This window comes from Xenopus tropicalis, chromosome 3, assembly GCF_000004195.4.
Source record: "Xenopus tropicalis strain Nigerian chromosome 3, UCB_Xtro_10.0, whole genome shotgun sequence".
Classification (NCBI taxonomy): domain Eukaryota; kingdom Metazoa; phylum Chordata; class Amphibia; order Anura; family Pipidae; genus Xenopus; species Xenopus tropicalis.
Genome location: NC_030679.2, coordinates 40,262,082 through 40,278,501, shown reverse-complemented (window position 1 = coordinate 40,278,501; position 16,420 = coordinate 40,262,082). Strand labels below are relative to the sequence as shown.

The 16,420-nt window shown below is 42.9% G+C and overlaps 1 long non-coding RNA gene and 8 other non-coding genes across 10 annotated transcripts; all 9 read right to left on the bottom strand.

Moving 5' to 3' along the window:
• Positions 1 to 1,404: 1,404 nt before the first annotated feature.
• On the bottom strand, positions 1,405 to 8,892 carry LOC100495377. Of its 2 annotated transcripts, XR_001170290.3 has the most exons (10): positions 8,598 to 8,889; positions 6,892 to 6,933; positions 5,562 to 5,612; positions 5,298 to 5,328; positions 4,774 to 4,854; positions 4,526 to 4,585; positions 3,860 to 3,909; positions 3,601 to 3,643; positions 2,943 to 2,981; positions 1,405 to 1,761 (listed from the first exon to the last, which is right to left on the bottom strand). It is a non-coding gene; the product is annotated as an uncharacterized LOC100495377 (long non-coding RNA). The 2 variants fall into 2 exon arrangements; XR_004221951.1 differs by lacking the exon at positions 3,601 to 3,643 and having other exon boundaries at positions 8,598 to 8,892.
• Positions 2,414 to 2,480, bottom strand: LOC116409911. Its single transcript, XR_004222159.1, has one exon. It is a non-coding gene; the product is annotated as a small nucleolar RNA SNORD50 (small nucleolar RNA).
• Positions 3,056 to 3,123, bottom strand: LOC116409914. The gene has a single exon (XR_004222162.1). It is a non-coding gene; the product is annotated as a small nucleolar RNA SNORD50 (small nucleolar RNA).
• LOC116409907 lies at positions 3,706 to 3,796 on the bottom strand. The gene has a single exon (XR_004222155.1). It is a non-coding gene; the product is annotated as a small nucleolar RNA SNORD35 (small nucleolar RNA).
• Positions 3,977 to 4,060, bottom strand: LOC116409908. Its single transcript, XR_004222156.1, has one exon. It is a non-coding gene; the product is annotated as a small nucleolar RNA SNORD35 (small nucleolar RNA).
• Positions 4,645 to 4,736, bottom strand: LOC116409906. Its single transcript, XR_004222154.1, has one exon. It is a non-coding gene; the product is annotated as a small nucleolar RNA SNORD35 (small nucleolar RNA).
• On the bottom strand, positions 5,403 to 5,475 carry LOC116409905. Its single transcript, XR_004222153.1, has one exon. It is a non-coding gene; the product is annotated as a small nucleolar RNA SNORD34 (small nucleolar RNA).
• On the bottom strand, positions 6,753 to 6,819 carry LOC116409912. The gene has a single exon (XR_004222160.1). It is a non-coding gene; the product is annotated as a small nucleolar RNA SNORD50 (small nucleolar RNA).
• Positions 7,003 to 7,070, bottom strand: LOC116409915. The gene has a single exon (XR_004222163.1). It is a non-coding gene; the product is annotated as a small nucleolar RNA SNORD50 (small nucleolar RNA).
• Positions 8,893 to 16,420: the final 7,528 nt, after the last annotated feature.

Here is a 16,420-nt window from a genome sequence, read left to right as displayed (position 1 = left end):
TGAGTTATCTGGACAGAGAGGAGATAGATCAGCAGTCAGCATGGGCCCATATGCACTTCTATAGTTATGTATAGGGTATCCTACAAGATTAGTTGAAATGTAATCATGTGTAATCTCTAAAATGATGCAGAAATTTATTGGCACTATATAAACACAGGGGGTGAAAGGACACCAGTCAGGTTTAACCAGACTAGAAGATGCAGGTCTTTGAAACTAACTTTAGTACCTTTTGACCCTCCACCTCAATGTTCTTCTGTCCAGAAACAGCTCAAGACAACATCCTAGTAACTAGATGGTCACATCTACCATTTAGAATCTGTTGGACAATCCAAGTAATGTCATGCATAGTTTGACCCAAGGGACTACCCAGTTAATATGCAAACCTTGTGATGTAAAACAGTTACTAATGTAAAAATGTTCATCTTTGGGAGGGGGGGGGGAGCACAAGAGGCTGGCTTTGGTGGTGGCTCAAAACCCTTCCTCCCACAAATTAAGACAGTGGTCATAATGGATGTCATTGTCATTAGGGGGTAAGAGATCACCTGACCAGAAATAATGCAGCTCTTAACAGGAAGAATTGTGTGAGTAAAAGACAGAACTGTCCATTAATTGGCTAGTGGCCTAACATGTATGTGTGCACTGACTTGTATGATCTCCGTACTTAAAATGGCAGTTTTCTATTCTGAATTACCTAACAGAACATACTAGTATATTTTATGAAAACACAAATCCTGATGAAGCAGGATTTTTTTCCCATAGGAATTGTTTATAGACACATTATGTGTTGGTACAGTAGATGTGAGTAACCATGATGCACCTGTATCCTTACAAAATTACAAGAAAAGGATATATAACAGAAACCTGTGCCCATCATGGAGATACCATGTTATGGCAAGTGGCACTTGGAATTTGAGACTTAATTTAACATGCAAAAGTGCTTTTGCATACTATGTTGAATTCATTCATAACTTCATAAAAATAGTCATTTTACTATAAGGAGTCGTGTTTTTGGAACAATTGACCTTATCTGGCCACATTTTCTATTGATGTCCTGCTAAGAGCAAGTAGATTCCAGTTGATATCAGGTGAAATACATTAGGTAGTACTGTAATGCACTGCCATTGACTACTCCTAATCAAAGAGAAGCCTACTTTAGATCACAAGCAACTAATGGCCCAGGCAGAATGCAAAGCTGGAGCCATCATGATTCCAGTTTACTAAAAAAACTGTATATTAAATACTAAACCTATCTGTAGCACACATGCTTTTGTAAAGGCATAAGGCTCTTAAGTACAGAAATCCTTCTCAGGTGCATAGTTTCAAAGCCTTTAAAAGCATTTTAAAGTTAAAGTACAAATAATCTTGTTTACTACATATCATATATGAAAACTGGACAATATGAAAGAAAGTTACCCTATATAATGTTTAATAAAACAATGTCAGCAATATCATTGGATGCTTATAATGCATGGAAACTGCTTATTTAGAAATAAAAAAAATATAAAAAAAATCCCATGAAGTTTGTGCTTTATTTATATAGCTCCAACATTTATACATAATTCTTAATTCATATTTCTTGAAGTCAGTCTCCAGGCCACAAGGAGGAAATGGGGATTTATTCCATTAAGAACAATTTTGATTCCAATATCTTGGTTGGATCCAGACATGTTCCAAGATTCAGGTTCTTAACACTCATGACATCTTTAAGGGTTCTACAGACAGTGCTGATGTAATGCCAGAGAACTGCAATCATTTGCCACTCTGAAAAATTAAGATTTTAGAATTATACATGGCATACAGTCCTGCAGTATAAAAAGATTTACCCAGGCAGCTGAACCTATTAGTAAATGTCACTGCAAGCCAGGCTATTGTGCACTCCCCCTCACAAAGTACAGGAATGGTATCCAGGATCAGGACTGGGGGATTTCTGTAATTTGGATCATACCCATGCCTGCTAAAACAATTTGAACTTCCCTCTAGAGAAAGGGGTTGCCTAACCCCAGCACTTAAAAGGGAAATTGGCAGTGGGGAAGAATCTTAGGACAGTGCCTGCTTTAACTACTGTTAGTAGCAGCCAAGACCAATTCAGCATAAGTGAATGCATTGGGTGCATGTACAGTAGCTCAGATCAGGTAAGCACTGCCTTTTGATTATTAAATTATAGATCTGCTAAATAAATGCATTTGAAAGAGTGCATCAACATCCTTACTGCATTGTGAACATGCCCATAACCGTTTTGCATGCATTTAAAATTGCAGAATGTTAGAATTACTATACTATACAGTTAAATGTTTAATTTGTTTGTAAGGATGGTATAGACTAAGCTATATGGTGTATACATGTAAACAGCATTGTAAACCAGCAGGCTGTGCAAGTTTCATAGGACTGGAAGTTACTCAGAACCACTTTAATAAGCTCAGCAGTCAGATCCATAATTGTGTCATCAAAGACTCAGGTTCGGGATAGACTCATCACAGCTTGCAAACATCTCAATACAAGAACACTTAAAGGAACAGTAACACCAAAAAATGAAAGTGTATAAAAGTAATAACAATATAATGTACTGTTGCCCTGCATTGCTACAACTGGTGTGTTTGCCTCAGATAGACTACAATAGTTTATATAAGTAAGCTGCTGTGTAGCCATGGGGGCAGCCATTCACAGGAGAAAAGGCTCAGGTTACTTAGCAGATAACAGATAAGCCCCCATTATATGGGGCTTATCTACTAGTTATCTGCTATGTAACCTGTGCCTTTTCTCTTTTCCAGCTTGGATGGCTGCCCCCATGGCTACACAGCAGCTTATTTATAGTGTAGCTTTTCTGTATTCAGTTTTTTGCAGAGCAATGGCACATTATATTTTAATTAATTTAAAACACATTAACTTTGATGTTACCGTTCCTTTAATAAAATATGCTAAATAAAATTTAAGTGACAACTCACCGTATGCAAAAGACCATGGAACTTGAGTCTTTCATTAAACTGCAAAAAATAATATTTCTAAATTGAAAGAAGTACAGCATATAGCTTTTGCAGGGTATAAAATAGGAAAGTTAAACTCAGCAGTCAGATCCATAAGAAAGTGTCATCACAAATCAGGTTCGGGATAGACTCATCATAGTTAACAGACATTGTAACTGGAAGAAATTTCTTAGAGAGCAGGAGAATCCCTGTCTAGTGTAAATCAGCAATTTCAAGTGCTTATGGCACACATTGCATCTTCACCAGCAGAGAGGCTGATCTTGTCTGAACTTGTTCCACATGTTGTGAGGATTTAATTTATTCTGTTCACTGAAAAGTAGATTTAAAACAGAAAATGCAAAAAGGTTTCTGGCAAAAACTCACCTTGCACACTGACAGGCCTGTGTTAAGCAACTACACAACACAATTGGCCTTTTCATGCTGGTGGTGAAATTAAGTTATTGCCAAATGACTTGCCACTAGAGGATTGACTCAACTATGGTTGCCCAAATACAGTGCAACCATGCCAGTATCATTAAGCCAAAAAGTATCCAGATGAGCAGAGAACACTTTGTAAGGACAAAGTGCAATCACATTTATATCATATCATAGCAGATTGAATGTTAAATTCATAACTAACCTTGTAAAACAGAAGTACTTCTCAATTCTTCCTCTAACTTAATCTGTAAAAATAAGAATAGAATTGTTGCATTGCCAACAGAAACCTATGAATTTTTTGTCAAACTTCAGAGCATCAGTAAAGCCATTTGGCAATATCGTCAAAACCTCTTCACCAGTGAGGCTTGGAAGACCATCGTGAGTAAACATCATTTGCAGAGCCCTGCCCCCTGCTTAGAGTCCTTTGAATAATGTTAACATTTACATATATCCTAACATACCTCTTACTGAAGGCTCATATCATGATGACATTAGGAGTCTTTCAGAAGCACTAGAGTGGAAAGAAAAAAAAAAAATGTAACTACTAAAAAAAACCAGTAAATATTCTACATTTATAAGCTCAGCAATCAGCAAAGCCAAATGGCAGTTTCGTCAAAGCATCAATGCTTGGAAGACCATCGTGAGAAAATACATCATATTGCTGCTTAAGGGAAGACATTACAGGAGAACTGGTACAGTACAAAGTCAGTAGCCAAGAGACATGCAGTTTCATGCATCAGTTGTACATAGCTGAAACTACTGTAGGACTATGGTTACTAGCCAGAGCTTGCTTCTGGAAACAGAAAAACTTTAGGGGGCAGTGAGGAAAGGAATCTATTTTAAGAACAAACACCTAGCTATGGTAAAAAGCAAGTCTGTACAACAAAACAAAAAAAAAAAAAAAGTTGTGGATTGGTCCAAGGAAGACCAGGGATAAAGTACCATGGATGAAATGCCACTACTACAAACTGAAAGCTTCTCAACAGGACAGCTGCTGTCAAAAAGTTAATTTTGAAAATATTTTATACTGAACTACAGCCGACACAAGGAAGCACGTTCCATTAACACCCAACCTCTTTGGGTACAATCCATGTACAAGACAGAACATTCCCCTTCAGCATATTCACCTTTATGTAGTGCCAGGCAGATGCTTCACTGCATGGCAGCTTTAGTCATTCTTGATGAACCTTTAAAGAACACAGTGATCAGTCACTATATCATACACATTGTATTTCAGCCAACATTATGCAAAGCATCAGTAAAGCCATCTGGCACTTTCGTCAAAACCTCTTCACCACGAGGCTTGGAAGACCATCGTGAGTATAAACATCATTTGCACATCAGCATTTTCAGATCTTGTTTGATTCAAACATACCTTTACTGAAAGATCACAGGATTTCCACAAGAACAGGCTCCAAAGTTATTCATGCTGCAGAATTAACTGCATGTAGAAGAACTAGACAAAAAAAGCATAAATATAAAAACTTCTAAGAAGAAATCAAGGACAAGTGTTACTATCTTGCAAGTGTCTGAGCTTAGGTACTGCCATCTTATGCTGCTTGAGAGGGTGGGGGAATACAAGTCCCTAGGTTTGCATTAATAACTGAGCAAATTTCACATTAGACTTATTAGCATATGAGAATATTTCTAGGACACCCATTGCAATTAGGGGAGGGATAAAATCTTGCAGCCAGTGTTGGGGGGGGGGGGGGGATACATTTCTTGCTTAGAGTATCTCCAGAAACATACTGTGTTCCCTGTTCTAGACCTTTAAAGGATACCCAAATTCACAGGAGGGGGGGCATGTTAAGCACCCACCTCACAGCCTAGTGACTGAATTTACTGGGCATTGCCAGACATTTGCACCCCCAGTGAAAAAATGGTTGAAAAGTTACATACCTGTTATTCAACCATTTTCCTTTACAGAAGACTAGGTGGGAAAAGAGCAAAACAAAAACCGTAAGACTAAAAAATAATATAAATACACAATCACTTTAACACTAAGAATGTCTCAGTCTAAGATGTTTTTCATTTAGATAATCAAACAATGTAGGTAAAAAAAACATCACTGACATTTCACAGGCAATACAGCAAATTAGGTAGCTGCAAAATAGCAGTAACCAATCCAAGCCCTAATACATGAAGGTGCATAAACATTTTTACCTTGCCACTTGGGGTATATCCCAGCTGCACTCTACCTCAAAGAATCAGGTCCTGGAAAAGAAGTGGGAGCAGGATTAATCTTATTACCAGGGGAACAAAATTGTCACAATATCAATTGAAAATAAGTGGACTACCAATCTCCAAACTAGTATGTTTATTAGGAAAGGAAAGTGTCAAAGAATTTATAACCAAGACCGAGGTTGAAGTTAACAGATGCTGGTATAACAGACACTGGTAGAAAAGCATCTACTCTATTTCAATACATATTACAATAAAGTAGTGTGCTTCTTAAAGAATTTATATTGATAGTTTTAACCCAGCCTTTTATCCATTAAAACCCTTAAAGGGAAAGTGTACTTAACACAAGTCTTGGTGAACGAGCTCCTGTCAAAAATTGAGGTATATTAACATTTTAACTGCAGTTTGTTTTTGACACCTCAGACTGAAACAGCCATGTTACTCATACAAACCACATTCTAACCTCAGAGTCAGTGTGATGCAACCACTCTTCAGCTTGTTCCATTAGAAAGCAATGTATTTGGGGTACTGCACAGATTTTCTGGAAAGCAGGGGTCCCAGAATAAATCACTCAATGCACAAGGTGAAAGAGGGGGGTGGATCACTGAGCTAAACTGAGGCAGAGGAACTTGTCCCTTCTGCACAGAAACAGACTTTCAATATGGGGAATAAAGCATGTCTAAAAAAAAAAAAGTCCCAACTGAACAAGTTAATTTCAAATTCCTTTTTGCTTTACAGGAGAAGTAAAGGCTAAGTCACTTTAGGGTGCCAAAATGTTAGGCACCCCCAAGTGACTTTAATTGCTTACCTTTTACCCCAGGGTACCAGCGAGCATTTACTCTTCCTTGTTGCACGCTTGCGCAGTAAAGTGAAAAGCCAAACTTTAACAAAAAAGTCGGCTTTTCACTCTAATGCGCATGTGCTGGCCCAGGAATTTGGACAGACTGAAGGAAGCACTTGCTGCAGGAACCCCAAGCTGGTGGCCCCGTTAGGAGAAAACCGCACCAGCCCAGCGTACCTGCAGCAAGTGCTTCCTCCTTCCATCTGTCAAAGTCCCTGGGCCGGCGCATACACAGTAGAGTGAAAAGCTCAACACCTTGGCACCACCAAGTCACTTAGCCTTTCCTTCTCTTTTAATGCTCACTTAGAAAGCCTTTGGGGAGGCTTTGTAACAGCTCAGCAGTCAGATCCATATGTGTGTCATCAAAGACTCAGGTTCGGGATAGACTCATCACTGCTTGAAAAGCCTCCCTTATTCAAGCCAAAGAGCATACGTAATATAAAGGTGTATCCAATTTAGCAGCTCACTTACCATTTGTGAAAGATTGTGATCCATCAAGCTTCCAGAAGAAAACTACAAAAATAAAAATGTATTAATTGAGAATATATATATTTGCAGTAAAAAAGGTGATAAATTATATCAAACTCAGCAGTCAGATCCATAAGAAAGTGTCATCACAACTCAGGTTCGGGATAGACTCATCACAGTTCAAATCGCTTAAAGTAAAATTAGTGTGACTTTTTATAAACAGTGGCAATGAATTCTCTTCAGCCACTCAGACAAAATAACTCCAGGGATAACAAAAAACTTTAATAAAAAAACACTATTTGCCCAGTTGCAGCAACCCATACCAACCAATAAAAGGTTGGCATTTGAACAGCAAACACCAACTTCTAGTCAGTAGCTATTACATGGCAATGGGGCATTGTCACCTGTGGGACATCACATTCCCTACAGTCAAACCCCTACACCTTTAAATTGATGCTTATGTTATCGCCGCTGGTAAAAGGACCCTGTTGTGTGAAAGTGCTCCCTTCCACATGTTTGCGGGACTATGAAACAGGAAAAGCTTGCTAGCTGTGACTAACTGGCGCAGGCATCCAATCACGTGGAATACATGACTGAAGGGGGAGGGGGTAAGAAAAAGATAGGCCGAACAAGAACCCTGCAGCCCTCCTTGCTGTGTCTGTGACCAGAGGAGTCCCCCCTGCACCAGGGTTGCCAGTTTTCCCACCAAATTAGGCTACTAATTTAAAACCTGCCAAGGTACAGTTTTGAGCTATATTCTGCAGCCTTGTAGCCAAAGTTTTTCCCCTAGTGTGCCTGTTCCACTGCATGCTGGGTTATGTAGTTTGTATTTAACAATTAACCTACAGCTAGGATTAATACAAAACTACAATACCCAGCATGCAATTGGACAGTATAGACAAAGGCTCCATTTTGTATTCCTTTTTTGCTCTTTCAGGCTCAACCTGTCTGCCCTACAAGCAACTTCCTGCTCTATAGGGTATGTGATTGTACTGTTACTTTCTACTGTGATGTTGGGGCAGTTCTGCAGTTGATCCTTAAGCTATAACTCAGGATCTCTTGGGCTGCCCAGAGTTGCAGTTCAACGCACCCCTATGTATTTCACACCTGGGGTTAATGGAACATTCTGAATCTTTCTGTAGTGACTTCCCAGCTGGACTGGCACAGAGGGCAGGGAATTATCAGCCATCCCAGTAACTAAACAGGGGGCACAGGGCATGGGCAGTGATTATAAGCTTAAAAAAAAAAAAAAAAAAAAAAAAAAAAGCACATTTTCCAATATACACTTATTTTTAGAATTTCTCATTGTGCAAGTTGGGCTATATTTTGGCTACTTTCAAAGTGACTTTTGGCTAGTTTTAGAAGTGACTGGCTGGTTTAGAAAAATAAATCTGACAACCCTGCCTGCCCTGCAGCCACCCCTCCCCCAGTTCCAATTAAACTGCTTAAAGCTCTGTGCCCCAGCTGCACCCCCATCCCGTACTTTACTCAGGCCCGGGTGGGAGTGTAGGGGGGGTGGGAATGCAGGGGGGGTGGGGGCACAAAGTGCTTACACAGCGGCAGGTTAGTACTAGGAGACTCCTGCTCCGCAGTCCGGCCACGTGGGTTAGGGCTTCGGCCTCCCAGGAGCTGCCCTGCCCCCATTACAACAAAATATGAACCTCCCTGCAAATACTTCTACATAGTAACAACACATCGGCCGGCATTACCTTACTATAACGCTCCAGGTGGGGATTTTCTCGCAGTAGTAAAAAAACTCAGCCGGAATCAAACCCAGAGGAGCGAATGAGGGGGATATTCGGCCGCCGCGCCAGCGGACCCAGGGCAGCCATATCTGCGCTGCTTCTCATGTAAAAAGGCTCGCACTATCCGCTAATACAAATTTCTTTGGCCGGCAGCCAGCACATCTGCTCTTCCTCCAAGCGAACTGTAAGGACCGATCTACAAGCACTACCGGCCTTTATATAGACCTGTTCATGTCGTCACAGTGCTACGTACCAAAATGGGTTGGTTGTCAGAGGATGTGGGAGGAGTAGGGGCAGAGATAGGCAAGGACTTGACTGAGCATGCGCAAAATATGTCAGTCATGCCCTCTACGGTGTCCAATATAGGACATATATGCACCAAATACTAGGGCATCCTGACCTCTCACCCACTTGAAAAACTCATTCATGTTAAGAAATAATTATCACCCTCCCATACTGCTGTGAACAGTTATTCGATCTCCTCTTACTTTGTGTTGACAGGTCTTGTCTGCCCTATACATCATCCTGCCTGCAATGTCAGCTATACGATTCCCTCTTGCTTTTTCCTGGCAGGTCCCAGCTATGTCCCCGCCTCTGCTTTCCTCTATTCTTCCTAAGGGCTGCAGAATCGTTTGTCATCCATCCGCCCTGCTATGTTGGAAAAAAAATTGAAGTAGGAGGGCCTCTGGGATGACTTTGTAAGGGAGAGGTCTATGGGAGAGCAGGAAGGATAATTCTGAGTGATAAATCTGAGTGATAATTCTGTAGCCCATAAAAAAGATGGAGGAAGGTTGAGGCATGACATCGCTCAGAGGAGGGGCCAGTGATGACATCACTGGAAGGTGGATGAATGGGGAGGGGGGGACTTGTCCGAAAAAAGTAACACACACTCACACACTCACACACACCTCCTACCTTATTCATGGTAAATAAACTGTTTCACACAGTTTTTATACAGAGTCCCAATTTTTTGCCATTAGAAATACTAATTTAAAAGTTAGCTATGTTTAATGCACTTAACCCCCGCGTCCTTTTTAAACAGGACAATTAGTTCAGAGCTCCCTATCTACCTGTAACGCTTTTCTGACCCAATTTACCAAACCCAGGCTAGTAGTGATAATATGAGCATGGGTTACATTGCGACACTTAATACAAAGGGGTGAGCCTCCGCTATATGGGAGAATTAGATGGAGCTGAGGGTGTAGTTGAACTACAACTAGCTAAGGTGTGTAGTGCAAATAGAGAATAATGGACGCCAGAGGATTCTTGCTTATTAACTATGGTACAAGTTTATTAGACAAAGGCACAACTTAATAGTGCAGCAGGGTATACTCACAGACACAGCAGTATAGAATGTGTGGTCACCGTGGATAATACAAAGGTGACACTTAGGCACAGAATAACCCACTTGGAGGATGCACAGAGGATTAGTTGACACCTGAGATATAGACCTTTCAGAAGGGAGTGTTCCGGCCGACTGTGGTCCAGGGGAGAGCTCCTAACACTGGTACCTGGCGTCTAATAAAACCGGTCCCTAAAGAACGACTACAGAGCCGGGGTGGACTAAACCCTTTTACAACTCCTGGTTGGGGCTATTGACTGCCCTTGCTAAATAATCTGACTACTCTCACCACTCCTAGAGGGTGCTATAAGTAAACCTGTCTGTGCTGGCTAGTTCTCATTCACGGGGCCCTGTCCCCGACTTACAATACTGGCAGTTCTCTTTACTGAGACCGTGTGTCTCAGGCCCGATGACATGCAGCCTGAGAGAACAGCAGCCAAAGAGGAAGACACTTCCTTGTGCAAGGCACTATATAGTCTGCCAAGGGGAGTGGTCAACCTGGGCTAAACCTATAGAGGGCAGCCTAATAACAGTAACCTGAGATCAGAGGGCTCTGCCCTATAACAATACAGATTACATAAAGATAGGGGATAACACCATAGGGTCTTAACCCTATGGGTCCCTACATTCACCCGGGGGAAGAATCCATTCCGACCCGGCAATGGTAAATAACATTAAGTACACTTTTCAAGCAATAACAGTAGTGCATTGATTTAGTGCAAAAATACAGTATCCATACATCCATTTCTGATACCCTCTCCTGAGGAGTATCCGGTACATTGGATATCTGCAAGGAAAAGATTAGGCACATACAGCAACTTGTATTGAATCATATACACTTTGAGTGTCCTGTAGGATCACTCCAGTGCACACATGGGAAATGCTCCTGAAGTACAGGTTCCCAGGCACCTTCTTAGCTGTAACAGAATTTTGATTTAAACAAAATATTAACTGTTTCGTTGCTAGTTACGTTACTGTAAACCATATACAATCATGAGTGTCATAATAGATCACTCAGGCACTTTACTTATAGATCCATGACATACCATCTGACTCTGCAACAGAGGTATGACAGGCACAATACTTAGAGCAAATCTTGAGTCACCTTCCTGACCACTACAGGGGTGCTCAGGCACACACTTACACATGGAAACGATCCTGCCTTCACTCAGGTGTCTCCAGGCACTTTGCTTGGCTGTAAAGAAATTGTTATTGGGCACAATTTAAACTGTGGCACACTCCCACCCACCAACTTTATTAAGTCCAGGCCTTCCCCCCTAACCCAGTGTTCATGGATCTCTCGACATGCACTCCGTAGGTGTGGATTAGGCAATGGGTTCCACCCTTAGATGAGGTAGATGAAAATAGAAGTTGAAGTGGGATGGGGCGCAGCAGTCTTTTTTTATTGTTCACCCAACTTTTTACAAACTTCACAGTCTCTCCTGACGGAATGTGGAGAGTTCCAAACTTAAAAGGAGAAAAACAAGTCCATCACTGTGGACATAACTGCAGGATGGGGTCACACTCCATGGCGGCAAACCGGCAGTCTTTTTAGAGGTGCCCAAAACGGTGGGTGTTTTACCCTTTAACTTTAGGGAACTAACAACCCACCTCCCACCCGGGGAAAAATCCCATCTGGGATGAAGATCCAGACCGGCATGGGGTTTTCCTACCTAATGGAGGTTCCTGTCGTACTTCTCCTTGGTCACTCGGTAGGACACATAATAGGCAGGGTGTGGTTTGTCCGTCTTCCCTCCTGAAGGAAGATTTGACAGCAAGGCGAAATTTCGGTCATCTTGAAACTTCCCACACGAATGAACTCCGTGTTTCAGTATGGTTCGTCCGAACCACCACTCTCTGGCAATATTTGATAAGTACTCGGCATCTTGGGTTCTCCGCTTTGCATTTTGGTGTAGGAGGGGATCAGGGCCTCCCGACGGATCAATTCCCCATATAACCACTCATCAACATGGGCTTCCACCTCATCGTATACCCACTCTGGGGCGTATGGCATGTAGAAACCCCACTGCTGGAATACTTTTTCGTTGATCAGTCTCTGCACTCTAGATACAGAGCGAAATTTCTCTGAGTCTGCCCTCCCTGGGGCAACCCAACAAGAGGTGTTTTTGTTCACGGCATGGGGTGGCGGTGGTACAACTGGCCAACCTGGTGGGTCATTTGATAATAACTCAGACTCCTTTGGAGATTCTGGTCCCTTCTGTCCTTCTGGTAGAGAACGTCTAGGCAGCGGCCCAAAGGTCATGTGGGCCCAGTCAGGTCGGTGGCCCCGTCTTTGTGACATACCACTTAAAAAAACGGCACTCCCTGAGGAATGAGAAGACGCCACGCTCTCCTTTTCAGGGGTGTTGGATTTTGATCTACCCCTACCCACCCCTAGTAGCAGTAATCGCAGGTTTTCCTCTGCTTTGGATACACCTACTTGATCTGGAGGAGTTTGACTTTTAACAGGAATCACAGGCTCCTGAGGATATATGGCTTGGGAGGCAGTCACTGAAACGGAATCCAGTCTTTCCTCCTCTGAGCTATCAGACTTGGTATCAATGTCCTGTGTAACCTTAATAGGAACACTTTCAGTTTTAATAGTCAGAATATCAGTGGGAGCAGGAGTAATAGGCCTGGGTATGTCAAGTCCCACCGCGCCACCTTGGACAAATGGTCCCTGCGCTCTCTGTAGGGGTTTTGCCCAACAGCGCGACTTACAGAATGGGCAGCGGATCTCCAGTTCCTTCCAGGCTTGAAGTATGACCTGTCCACAACATTCACAGTAAGGCTCCACCACTACGCTACCATCCTCGGTGGTGCGCTCCCCAAACGTGCCCAGCCACACATAGCGTTGAGACTGGGAAGGTATAGAGGTTGTATCACTGCCCAGGGTGTCCGGGGTCAGTGAGCGGGGACTGGCATGGTCAGCCATCTTTAAAGGCACAATTTTGCAGTTCACAGAGTATGCTGTCTGGCAACCGCAGCAATAATGATCAGACCCTTTGCGCAGTTTATCCCAAACGCCTATGGCCTCTTTAAGGCGCGCCCTGGGGTCAATCTTCAGACTGTTATAGGGATCTGATTTAGCAGACAGTAGTATCCGGTCACAGCCGTGAATCCGGTTCTTATGCCGTATCAGGAGTATTCCGCAGCCGCGGGTAGTACTCACTTTTTATGCTTTTCCTTCCCGGTCAGTATATCCAGGTCGCAGCCGCGAGTCCTGGTTCTCCCGGGGGAACTTTTATTTGCCGACCGACTCTCCTGGCAGCCGCACAGAAGGTAGGTACAGGTATGTTTGGCAATATTATCCGGCCTTAAGTCCAGACGCAGCCGCGTTTCTGGTAGGGCACGGACCTTCCTCTATATGCCGATGGAGCAGCAATAAGGCAAGTGCACAATAGAGGGAAGTTAAATGGTTGGTGTAGAATGGAAGCAGCCGCTTATCCAAACTTTACCAGCAGGAGCTCTCTCTCACGCGTCTCTTTCCTATGCAAGTGAGAGGCACAAGATGGCCGCCGTGACGTCAGTGTCACGGAAAATGGCCGCCAAATCTCACAAACAACCCGCCTCTCGCGGGATTTCGTAGGAAAAGAGCGCCAAATTCTAGGGGCGGTGATTGATAGTTCCGCCGGCCAATGGGATTACACGGGGGGGAATCCTCAAGCCCGAACCCACGGCCAATTAGTTATCAGGGATTACGATCAGGACTGCGGCGCCTTTTGCCTAACGCGTCCGGCAGTGCTTGTCAGCAAGTTTTAAAGCAACACACACACTTTTACTCAGCCCCTCAGGTAATGGCTCCGAAATTTTCAAAATGAATTTAACCCTTCGGGCCCCACGTTGGGCGCCATAAATGTAACGCTTTTCTGACCCAATTTACCAAACCCAGGCTAGTAGTGATAATATGAGCATGGGTTACATTGCGACACTTAATACAAAGGGGTGAGCCTCCGCTATATGGGAGAATTAGATGGAGCTGAGGGTGTAGTTGAACTACAACTAGCTGAGGTGTGTAGTGCAAATAGAGAATAATGGACGCCAGAGGATTCTTGCTTATTAACTATGGTACAAGTTTATTAGACAAAGGCACAACTTAATAGTGCAGCAGGGTATACTCACAGACACAGCAGTATAGAATGTGTGGTCACCGTGGATAATACAAAGGTGACACTTAGGCACAGAATAACCCACTTGGAGGATGCACAGAGGATTAGTTGACACCTGAGATATAGACCTTTCAGAAGGGAGTGTTCCGGCCGACTGTGGTCCAGGGGAGAGCTCCTAACATTGGTACCTGACGTCTAATAAAACCGGTCCCTAAAGAACGACTACAGAGCCGGGGTGAACTAAACCCTTTTACAACTCCTGGTTGGGGCTATTGACTGCCCTTGCTAAATAATCTGACTACTCTCACCACTCCTAGAGGGTGCTATAAGTAAACCTGTCTGTGCTGGCTAGTTCTCATTCACGGGGCCCTGTCCCCGACTTACAATACTGGCAGTTCTCTTTACTGAGACCGTGTGTCTCAGGCCCGATGACATGCAGCCTGAGAGAACAGCAGCCAAAGAGGAAGACACTTCCTTGTGCAAGACACTATATAGTCTGCCAAGGGGAGTGGTCAACCTGGGCTAAACCTATAGAGGGCAGCCTAATAACAGTAACCTGAGATCAGAGGGCTCTGCCCTATAACAATACAGATTACATAAAGATAGGGGATAACACCATAGGGAGCTTAACCCTATGGGTCCCTACATACCTGTAAACAGATAAACCTCCCCAAGTAGCAGTATTTAAGTAGGAGCTCTTTTAAACTTATTCTGGGAAGTGCTATAATGAAATTGGCTTCATATTCTTGTTTAGTGCCAGAAATAACAGAAACCATGGATATTTCTCAATTAAAACAGTTGGCAAAAAATGTTCAGCACAAGCCCTGTTTATTGCGCTCCTGGTGAAAGGGGGTGTATTCTGTGCCTTTAAAAGTGGTCTATAGTTAAAAATCAAAAATACAATTTTTCCTTGAGGGCACACAGGGGAAGCAAGAGAAACTCTGTTATTTCTTAAATGGTGCAAAATTTTCAACACAAGTAAATTGCTGATATGTTTATTGTTTTGAAATGCTGGGGGCCATGCTGTGCCTGTCATGAAATGCTGGGGGCCCCACTGTGTCTGTTATGAAATGTTTGCGGCCATGCTGTACCTGTCATTAAAGGCTGGGGGACCAAGTATGTCCTGCCAGCCAGGGGCACTGCTACCATGAGGCCTCAGGCAGTAGGACCCCCAAAGTTACCAGGGGTGGCAAAAATACACTCCTGGTAACTTTAAGAGCCGCATTTCCGGGTTTTAAAATCGCTCTCTACACTAGTGATATAGCCTCTGTAAAGGTAAGCGTGGGGGGTCAAGGGGGGCAGCATTGGAGGAGCAGCCTTGGCTGCCAGCCCATCTAAGTATGCTTTGTCCAAGGAGCTGTCTTTATAGTTGTTTGTTTGGGGAACACAAGGAAGTTTATTATTGCAGAGCCAGCAGAATTTTGAATTTCATTTGCACTCAGATGTTTTTTTAAAAATGTTGTGCTCTCACTTGTGCAAATTGTCTCAAAGCTTGATTTTCACCCCATGATGTGCTCCATATTTCATAATGAACATAAAACATTCTAAATATGAATGCAAGGGGTATACTGAATAGTTTGATTCCCAATATGCATATATTTAACAAACTATTTGGCATGTAGAGACACCCAAATATAAATATATAGCCAAATTTTCACAGACAAAAAAATAAGTCATAAAGAATACTATAATCACAATGCTGTGTGAACCCTAGAACTATCTACACTTTCTGACCAGGTAGCTCCAGGGTTCTCTCAGTACCCGGTGTCAACAGACACAGCACATGCAGCTAAAGAACTGAGCACAGACATAATTTGGATGCCGCAAGCAAACACCAGAAATGAAGGCAGGCAGACTGCATCTAATTTGCAAGAAAGTGCACATACAGTTGCATCCATTTTGAAGACTTGGACGCAGCGCAGTTGATTCAGGCACAGCACAACTGCATCCAATCCAAAGCCTTTATTGCATCCACCAAAAAACGGAGCATTGTGGGGAAAAAAACATAGCGATTGTGCCAAAAATTGCTCACTGTGTCTGGGTAAGTGAATGTGCCCTAAGATTTGTCAGATAAAGGGACTAGTGTAGAGGTGGCAAAGAAAGGCAAGCTTTGCAGAACAGTACTTCTCTGTACTTGAGCCTTAATACATTTAAGTGAGAACTGCCATAGTGCTTGTTTTGGATGTGTCACGCACAGTATCCCAAAACCCATAAAGAACACCAAGATTCCGGTCTGAGCTTACTCTTCCTATAACAGTCGCCTTTCACTTTGGGAGGAGACCTCCGCTACTCGGATGCCACCAGGACTTAATGTGAGAGAACCAAGGCAATCATTC